The 6,946-nt window shown below is 35.5% G+C and overlaps 1 long non-coding RNA gene across 1 annotated transcript; it reads right to left on the reverse strand.

The window, feature by feature from the left end:
* Positions 1-2,245: 2,245 nt before the first annotated feature.
* LOC133877511 (uncharacterized) lies at positions 2,246-5,561 on the reverse strand. The gene is made up of 4 exons (XR_009901752.1): positions 5,039-5,561; positions 4,461-4,698; positions 3,657-3,722; positions 2,246-2,753 (listed from the first exon to the last, which is right to left on the reverse strand). It is a non-coding gene; the product is annotated as an uncharacterized LOC133877511 (long non-coding RNA).
* Between the last annotated feature and the right edge of the window lie 1,385 nt (positions 5,562-6,946).

Genomic DNA, 6,946 nt, shown 5'->3' on the forward strand with positions numbered 1-6,946 from the left:
TCGTCTACCCTTTGTGTTTAGAGGACATGGGAAAGAAAACAACCGAAACCATCTTTCATTCCTCCAGTACTCAATTTTATTTTATTTTTTTGCTGTACATCCTACCCTACTAATAGGGGTGACAATTTATGTTCACGTGTCATGTCAACGCATGGGTATAATATTATATAAGCTAATAATAACGCAATACATTTAATTAAACAGGTCAAACTTTTAAACTCTAACTTGCTAATAGCGCAACTTTTCTTTGTTGTCACAAGTCACGACAGAGTATGTATTGCAATTCATTTTGAATTAGTAGTGTCCTGAATTGCAACCCCTCCACTCCCATGATTTCTTCAAATCCAAATGTAAATTTTTGAGAAATCCTACGTACAAGGTCCTCATCATAGTCTGCTCTTCAAGTACAAATGTTTTTGCAATACATGGCTCTAATTGTTCAACTGAGGTCATAAGAAAACATATAACTAGTTGAGGCACACATGATATGATAATCAGAATTCCTTTGAGATGTGACATTCTCAAAAAAGAAAGACAACTTTCGAACGGGCTTCCATTTCTCATCATTTGTAAAACTCAAAGTCAGTATGGGGCTTCTTCACATTGGTTTTGTAACCCTTTTCAAAGTCCTTTGGTAGTATCACATATCTGTTTTTCCGAACTGCATGCATTCCTGTCTCTTGACAAATAGCTGCAATCTGTGAACAGCCACAAGAAATTTGGTTGGTTTTTTCTTTTCTTTTCTTTTTTTAAATGCCAATGAGCTTTAGCTCAAATGATACTTCCTCCCTTTGTAGCAATATATACAATAAGTATATATATACATTAGCTGCATTTCAAAGTGTCTTGATCCACCACAAAGCATACAGCTCTCAGGGTCTCCTTAATCTGTTGTAGCCAAAAGTGACTTCCATCTATTCACTTTTTGCGCAAATGAGTCCTACAAAGAAGATCATAATTGTCAAGTATCTAAGGAGTAGAAAACATATTAGATCAATAGAGACAAATTTAACTAATGTACGTGGTACCAAACAAGAACTCTGATTGTTGACATGAATACTTTTTATGTAAAAGCAAGAAGAAGCAATTGCAATACAAGTATTCCTGCTTTCATATTCAATTTCACCACCAAATGCATTAGATCAATTAACAATATTTTCTCTTTCCAGTTCTACCCGTCATAAGCTAAATCTCAGCCAAGATATCAACTGAATAGTGAATGACCTTTAGTATTGGCAAGTTTTCCCCCTTGTTTCGGGGACAAATTTTCTTCTAGTTCTTGCTTACTCATGAAAAAACTTTTGTCTCAGCTATCAAAAATCAATAAGTTGTTAAAATTTAAAAACAGAGCAGGAAAAAATTGAGCTTGAGAGGAACTAACATAGCCACTTAAGTTTGGGGTGAGAACCTTTGACAATAATGTACTTATCAATATGCCATAGCTCCCCACAATAATCGAAGCAAATACTTTTCAATTGTTTTTATTAAATTTTATTTTTTTAAAAAAAATATAGGGTCAATAGCGTCAACAAAAAAGTCGACGTTGTTGGCCTATTATCAGCGTCGACCTGAATGTCGACGCGGATGGTATATTATTAGCAGTGCAATTAATGTCGCCGCTATTTGTTTTTTCACATTAACCCGCACACGGCAAAATTTTCCGACAGGTTATTAGCGGCGACATATTAGCGTCGACGCTAATATTAACTTGTATTTAGGATTAGGGTCTACTATTATCATTTATATTTTGTTAATAACAAATATATTTAGAGATCATTTTTTAGATTCAATTAATACTTCTACTTTCTTTTCTTTTCTTTTTTTAAGTTTTTCATATCCAAAAGCATATTTTCTAGTAGACATTTATAATTAAAAAATTTACAAATTAAATAAACACAATTTATATAAAAAAAAATATTATGACTAGAATAAAATAGATTTTAAAAATAGAACAATAAAAAATGATTTTTCAAATGAACTATTTCGAATTCTCTTTAATCATTATGATATGATTATCTAACACTTTTAAGCTGCACAAGGAAAGAAAAATTAGTGTAAAAATATTTTTTAAAATCGAATAAAAAAAAATTAATGCAATTGATTAGTTGAGGTTGTGATAACTAATCTTTCTTTTCTTTTCTTTCTTTTCTTTTTTTTTATCACTGATCATATATTGAATGATTTTAAGGACTTAAATAGTAAATTATTGAGAAATAATGAAATCAAAGAAGACGAGAGGAATTTAAGTTTGAATAAGACATTTTTTTTTTAACAAATAGAATGTGCTATTATTAATACTGAAAAAGCCCGAAGGCATACATCTTGAGAACAGAGGGACAAGACCCCCTACACTCTAAGTCAGAAGGATCTGACTTAAAAAACAATTGCTTAGGCAAAAACACAAACCCTACAAGAACAACATTTGAGCCTCTCTTTACAATAACGCACAATCTAAAAAGAAAAGAGGGCGGATCTAACTACAAGCTAATAGATATTTCAATAAAATTTGAGCAATACAAAAGCAGGCTGTGACTAGAGAAACAAAGGAAAAACACAAAACAAACAAAAGAACCCAATTTCAACCGACAGCAGGGGCTATTTTTGTCGAAAATCGGCGCGTCTCCCAGAAGATGACAAAAATGCATAAATTTGGCATCAAAATTATAAATGAAGATGAAAGTCCAGCCATGCACTTCGTCGATGACATAGACCAGATCAGCCTCTCCCCTACCAGTTGTCTTGAAGCTTTCTGCCTGAACAAAAGAAAAGAAAATGAAAAGCAAACAAACATAAACCACCATAGCCCTAAGAGGACTAGGGGAAGATCGACCACCATCAAATCTATCAGGAGGAACAAAACTTCACAGCTCTAATAGTTAGGAGAGACCTAACCTCCATTGATTCACACCAGAGGTACAAAAAACACTCCATAGCCCTAAAAAAGCTAAGAGGTAACCACCACCGGGAGGAGGGAGGCGTGAAACCTCCCTCCCCCGACGAAATTTTTTCAAAGTAACCAACTCTCTCTAAAGGAGAGAACGAGAGCTTCAGAGAGAGGCGGCTAATTAAAAAATTGTGTTAGTATAAGGAACGCTCTTAATTAAGTTTGAATAAGACTTCAATAGGGAAATTGATAAAAACTTATAAAGAGAGGGGTTTGTACTTGAATAAAATATTTAGACTTTCCATCTTCTTCACATTTATTTATTTTTTTTTTCATCATATTTTCAAAGTTGGACTCCAATCATGAATGCATATGTAAAAGAGAAGGACAAAAAAAAAAAAAAAAAAATCTATATCTCACACAATGATATTAATAAATTTCATAATTACTTTTCTATCATAAATTTGGAGCCTTAATTAAAGAATATTGATGGTAAATTTGGGGCCTTTGGGATTTTATACTTTTTGGCATTGTTTACGTAATCAATGGCGCTATTGAGATATGAGTATCAAAACGTTCCACTGGACAATTGAGATATTTTCCTTAAAAGCTATAGTAACCTCCCTTCTCGAATCATAGAGTTGGCTAGCTTGTAGTTGAACACTAAGCAACAGCCGGCACGTTTTTCTTCCTGAGCAAATACATCAGCACAAACGAAGAAACTAGACAAAGAACACACCGGAAACAAAAGAAAACTAAACAAACAAAACACCTGTCTTTTGGAGGCAGACTGTGTAAGTAGTTTCTCCGGAATAGTCCTATCCTGTTTTCATCTGGCCTGTGAAATTTACAATTACTAGTGAGAAAGTACCAGAAAATAAAAAACCAGATAAATTAATTGGTCTACAAAACACAAACACACGTTAGCGCATGAAAGAAGAGCAAAGAAGCTCTCCATACCATTTTCTGTAATTTAATTTAAATAGTGAAATAATAGCCTTATAAAATTAAACAATAAGGATGGATGGCATATGATGGGGCTTTTGCACGGTTTAGGAAGGAGAGCCTATGTCAAAAAGCATCTGCCTGACTAATTTCACTAACTTCATTGTTGCTTTGTTGTTTCTTTTTTTAGCTTAGTTTTGGCCATATAAACCAATCAAGTGAATTCGACAACAAAGATAACACCAAACTTGTCAGCATTATGCAATTCCTGGTCATATAGTTACTGCAGTCTAAGTCTTGTGATAGGCATTGCAGGGGATTCACAGGTGTATAAAATCTCTTAACCCGAATCCCTGAAACTTTGTTAGAAAGTTTGCTAGAAAGTAACAAAGGTTGGGAAGTCTTTGCAGTATGTTTTGTGTGTTCACTCGGTGCCTTCCGATTCTATAAACTCCCTCGTCTGCTTGTCTGAGACAAAGTGCGACTTGGTGCCACTACAAAGCAGAGATTTCTGGGCGAGTAGAAGGGCCTACAACGGTTACCATACATCTATGCCATGTCCACAAGTATACCATTGGTGAAGCAACCTTTAATTATGTACATTTAGCAGATGACTAGTACGTGAGCATACCTCAATGTGGTTTTGGAGGTTCTTAGCCTCGTCTAATTCCTGTTGCAGCTCAGCTACCTTGCACTTCTCTCTCTCATGCTCTTCCTGCAACAACGCCTTTTGACCCTCCCATGACTGGGCCTTTTTCAGAGCTATCTGCTCCCTCTCCACTACTTCCTGATAACTTGCAGCTGACTCCAAAGCCCGTAATTTAGCAGCATCTAACTCCGTCTTCAGCACTGAATTTTCCACATCAAACCTGCGAAAAGTAGAATTAAGTATCTCAACTTGGCCAGTGGCATTACTCAAGGCATTCTCCATCTCAGACACCACGCTGGTCCTTGCCATAGGCATTCATTCCTCTTGCTAAAATAGTTGGCTTGATTTCATGGTTCCAATCTTCCAATATATTTTAATACACTAACAGAATTCCACATTTCTTTCAATTTTTTATTGTTGTCCTCTCTATAACGATGATAATGACAAAGAACAAAGATAATGATGATAAAAGACTAATTGTAATATAATACAAAAGGTAATCAATGGTACTATAATATCAAAGGTTAGGGGAATGCTAGGGATAATGACAAAGAACTCACCTTCAGCCAGTCATACATGGTCAAAGATGTTGCTGTGCACGACCAGTCAGTACACATCGCAATTCATATACGAAGGGCAGAGCACGATAAAGTCTATAGCCTAAGTAATTAATTCGTGAAACTTCACTGGTCAAGAACTGCTGATACAAGGTGCTTTTGTGAGGAATCCCGTATCGAATTTGTATAGCCTGCAGAGCTAAAGAAGTGGCTTTAGCAATATATATAGCACGAAGTGCTAACCCTCCTGTTGGGAAGGCTCCATGTGCCAAGCATACTCTGTAACCGAATACGTGAAGAGGATGAGAAGGTAGAAAACAACTTTTCCTGTTGCGAAGCAACAGAGATAAATTATGCGACGAAGAAAAAGATAATCTGCAGGGAATAGGCATTCAACCTAGTTAGGAAGCTAACATGCATATCCCAGCCAGACTACCCATAAAAAATGCAAAGAACTAATTATTAATCTAACATACTTCTCCCAAGTAAAAAAAAAAAAAATGTTTCTCTCGCCGGAAACACTAATGTTGTATTATTCTGGGATTTGTTTTCCGATGGGAGCGGTCGACGCGAAGGAACGTGTTGTCCTATCATTCACTGAATGGAATTCACGTGGACCGCCAGCGTGTAAATTAGATGACGCGGAGTCACAGTGACGTCAGTTTACTGACGTCACGCTTATAAAGATTTCACAATTCGCTCCAGCAAACCTCTATAAATACTGCATAGTCTGCATGCATTCAAAAATAAAGTGGAGGAGAAACGAAGTGGAAGAGAAACTTGAGAGCAGGAAAAAATGAAAGTTGAGGAGAAAGTTGAAGAGCAAGAGCTATGGTTGGAGGAGGTGCCTTAAACGAAAATGGAGAGAAAGCTGTAGGAAACGAAATAAATGAGAATGAAGTAGGAGGTATGGGAAACAAAAATGAAAGAGAAGCTGTGGGAAATGGAATAAACGAAAATGGAGGAGAAGCTATAAAAAACGAAATAATTGAAAATGAAGGGGAAGTGGTAGGAAACGAAATAAATGAAAATGAAGTAGGAGGTATGCCAAACGAAAATGGAGGAAAAGTTGTGGGAGACGAAAATGAAAGAGATGCTATGGTCGGAGTCGATGCCGAAAACGAAAATGGAGGAGATGAAATTGGCAAATGGAATTATTATGTGCCGAGTTTTGGGTTTTTAATTCACCTATATGACTTTCTTGAACGGGACGATCTGCCACCTTGGGATGAGCCTCGGAATGATGATGATGATTATTATGAACCAGAAATTCCTCTTCATTACGACAACTATAATGAATACCACGAGGCCATGAACGCATTGAACGTAGAATATGATGAAGACGTCGAGGATGAAAATGATGAAGACGTGATGGATGAAGATGAGGATGGAGCCGGAGTTGAAGATATTGGCGGAGATGAAAATGATGTTGGAGGCGAAGAGCTTGGCCAACCCAATTAGCAAGAAGCTCCAAGGACTCTACCCATAGAAGATCAAATTTCAGTGAAAAGAATATCGAATTTTGATGATGATGATGATGATGAGTAAATTGAGTAAATTGAGTATCTTACTTTGTTAATAAATTGGAACTTGTGTTCTCCTATGTTAATACATCTAGGTTGAACTAACGTAACATTTGTTCAACTTTGTATTTCTTACTTTGTTAATAAAGTTCGAGTTTGTCCAAAAAAATTAATTTTTATATAGAGAGTACAATACTCTATATAAAAATTAATTTTTATATATTATCACTATACTCTCTGTATAAAAATTAATTTTTTTTGGACAAACTCGAACTTTATTAACAAAGTAAGAAATACAAAGTTGAACAAATGTTACGTTAGTTCAACCTACATGTATTAACATAGGAGAACACAAGTTCCAATTTATTAACAAAGTAAGATACTCAAT

This window comes from Alnus glutinosa, chromosome 9 (genome assembly GCF_958979055.1).
Source record: "Alnus glutinosa chromosome 9, dhAlnGlut1.1, whole genome shotgun sequence".
NCBI lineage: Eukaryota > Viridiplantae > Streptophyta > Magnoliopsida > Fagales > Betulaceae > Alnus > Alnus glutinosa.